Source organism: Emys orbicularis, chromosome 14 (genome assembly GCF_028017835.1).
Source record: "Emys orbicularis isolate rEmyOrb1 chromosome 14, rEmyOrb1.hap1, whole genome shotgun sequence".
NCBI lineage: Eukaryota > Metazoa > Chordata > Testudines > Emydidae > Emys > Emys orbicularis.
In genome coordinates this window covers 37,498,996-37,502,266 of record NC_088696.1, presented here as the reverse complement: position 1 = coordinate 37,502,266, position 3,271 = coordinate 37,498,996, and positions in this window count along the sequence as shown.

Here is a 3,271-nt window from a genome sequence, read left to right as displayed (position 1 = left end):
AGGGGGCGGAGCTTGGCTGATTAGGGGGCCTATAAAAGAGGCCTCCCAGCCGAGCAGCGGCCCTAGCAGCGAGCAGCGGCCCCCAGGAGCCGGCCAACAGGGCTGCTAACAGGGGAGTTTAAGTGGGAGTGAGTCTCATTGGAGGAGAAGGTATCTGTACTTGCGTCTGTCTTTGTAGTGCTTGTATGTGTAGAGGCCTGTAGGGGCAGTGTGCTGAGCCCCGAGCCCTGAGTAGGGGCTCCGCCCTGATTAGGGGGCGGAGCTTGGCTGATTAGGGGGCCTATAAAAGAGGCCTCCCAGCCGAGCAGCGGCCCTAGCAGCGAGCAGCGGCCCCCAGGAGCCGGCCAACAGGGCTGCTAACAGGGGAGTTTAAGTGGGAGTGAGTCTCATTGGAGGAGAAGGTATCTGTACTTGCGTCTGTCTTTGTAGTGCTTGTATGTGTAGAGGCCTGTAGGGGCAGTGTGCTGAGCCCCGAGCCCTGAGTAGGGGCTCCGCCCTGATTAGGGGGCGGAGCTTGGCTGATTAGGGGGCCTATAAAAGAGGCCTCCCAGCCGAGCAGCGGCCCTAGCAGCGAGCAGCGGCCCCCAGGAGCCGGCCAACAGGGCTGCTAACAGGGGAGTTTAAGTGGGAGTGAGTCTCATTGGAGGAGAAGGTATCTGTACTTGCGTCTGTCTTTGTAGTGCTTGTATGTGTAGAGGCCTGTAGGGGCAGTGTGCTGAGCCCCGAGCCCTGAGTAGGGGCTCCGCCCTGATTAGGGGGCGGAGCTTGGCTGATTAGGGGGCCTATAAAAGAGGCCTCCCAGCCGAGCAGCGGCCCTAGCAGCGAGCAGCGGCCCCCAGGAGCCGGCCAACAGGGCTGCTAACAGGGGAGTTTAAGTGGGAGTGAGTCTCATTGGAGGAGAAGGTATCTGTACTTGCGTCTGTCTTTGTAGTGCTTGTATGTGTAGAGGCCTGTAGGGGCAGTGTGCTGAGCCCCGAGCCCTGAGTAGGGGCTCCGCCCTGATTAGGGGGCGGAGCTTGGCTGATTAGGGGGCCTATAAAAGAGGCCTCCCAGCCGAGCAGCGGCCCTAGCAGCGAGCAGCGGCCCCCAGGAGCCGGCCAACAGGGCTGCTAACAGGGGAGTTTAAGTGGGAGTGAGTCTCATTGGAGGAGAAGGTATCTGTACTTGCGTCTGTCTTTGTAGTGCTTGTATGTGTAGAGGCCTGTAGGGGCAGTGTGCTGAGCCCCGAGCCCTGAGTAGGGGCTCCGCCCTGATTAGGGGGCGGAGCTTGGCTGATTAGGGGGCCTATAAAAGAGGCCTCCCAGCCGAGCAGCGGCCCTAGCAGCGAGCAGCGGCCCCCAGGAGCCGGCCAACAGGGCTGCTAACAGGGGAGTTTAAGTGGGAGTGAGTCTCATTGGAGGAGAAGGTATCTGTACTTGCGTCTGTCTTTGTAGTGCTTGTATGTGTAGAGGCCTGTAGGGGCAGTGTGCTGAGCCCCGAGCCCTGAGTAGGGGCTCCGCCCTGATTAGGGGGCGGAGCTTGGCTGATTAGGGGGCCTATAAAAGAGGCCTCCCAGCCGAGCAGCGGCCCTAGCAGCGAGCAGCGGCCCCCAGGAGCCGGCCAACAGGGCTGCTAACAGGGGAGTTTAAGTGGGAGTGAGTCTCATTGGAGGAGAAGGTATCTGTACTTGCGTCTGTCTTTGTAGTGCTTGTATGTGTAGAGGCCTGTAGGGGCAGTGTGCTGAGCCCCGAGCCCTGAGTAGGGGCTCCGCCCTGATTAGGGGGCGGAGCTTGGCTGATTAGGGGGCCTATAAAAGAGGCCTCCCAGCCGAGCAGCGGCCCTAGCAGCGAGCAGCGGCCCCCAGGAGCCGGCCAACAGGGCTGCTAACAGGGGAGTTTAAGTGGGAGTGAGTCTCATTGGAGGAGAAGGTATCTGTACTTGCGTCTGTCTTTGTAGTGCTTGTATGTGTAGAGGCCTGTAGGGGCAGTGTGCTGAGCCCCGAGCCCTGAGTAGGGGCTCCGCCCTGATTAGGGGGCGGAGCTTGGCTGATTAGGGGGCCTATAAAAGAGGCCTCCCAGCCGAGCAGCGGCCCTAGCAGCGAGCAGCGGCCCCCAGGAGCCGGCCAACAGGGCTGCTAACAGGGGAGTTTAAGTGGGAGTGAGTCTCATTGGAGGAGAAGGTATCTGTACTTGCGTCTGTCTTTGTAGTGCTTGTATGTGTAGAGGCCTGTAGGGGCAGTGTGCTGAGCCCCGAGCCCTGAGTAGGGGCTCCGCCCTGATTAGGGGGCGGAGCTTGGCTGATTAGGGGGCCTATAAAAGAGGCCTCCCAGCCGAGCAGCGGCCCTAGCAGCGAGCAGCGGCCCCCAGGAGCCGGCCAACAGGGCTGCTAACAGGGGAGTTTAAGTGGGAGTGAGTCTCATTGGAGGAGAAGGTATCTGTACTTGCGTCTGTCTTTGTAGTGCTTGTATGTGTAGAGGCCTGTAGGGGCAGTGTGCTGAGCCCCGAGCCCTGAGTAGGGGCTCCGCCCTGATTAGGGGGCGGAGCTTGGCTGATTAGGGGGCCTATAAAAGAGGCCTCCCAGCCGAGCAGCGGCCCTAGCAGCGAGCAGCGGCCCCCAGGAGCCGGCCAACAGGGCTGCTAACAGGGGAGTTTAAGTGGGAGTGAGTCTCATTGGAGGAGAAGGTATCTGTACTTGCGTCTGTCTTTGTAGTGCTTGTATGTGTAGAGGCCTGTAGGGGCAGTGTGCTGAGCCCCGAGCCCTGAGTAGGGGCTCCGCCCTGATTAGGGGGCGGAGCTTGGCTGATTAGGGGGCCTATAAAAGAGGCCTCCCAGCCGAGCAGCGGCCCTAGCAGCGAGCAGCGGCCCCCAGGAGCCGGCCAACAGGGCTGCTAACAGGGGAGTTTAAGTGGGAGTGAGTCTCATTGGAGGAGAAGGTATCTGTACTTGCGTCTGTCTTTGTAGTGCTTGTATGTGTAGAGGCCTGTAGGGGCAGTGTGCTGAGCCCCGAGCCCTGAGTAGGGGCTCCGCCCTGATTAGGGGGCGGAGCTTGGCTGATTAGGGGGCCTATAAAAGAGGCCTCCCAGCCGAGCAGCGGCCCTAGCAGCGAGCAGCGGCCCCCAGGAGCCGGCCAACAGGGCTGCTAACAGGGGAGTTTAAGTGGGAGTGAGTCTCATTGGAGGAGAAGGTATCTGTACTTGCGTCTGTCTTTGTAGTGCTTGTATGTGTAGAGGCCTGTAGGGGCAGTGTGCTGAGCCCCGAGCCCTGAGTAGGGGCTCCGCCCTGATTAGGGGGCG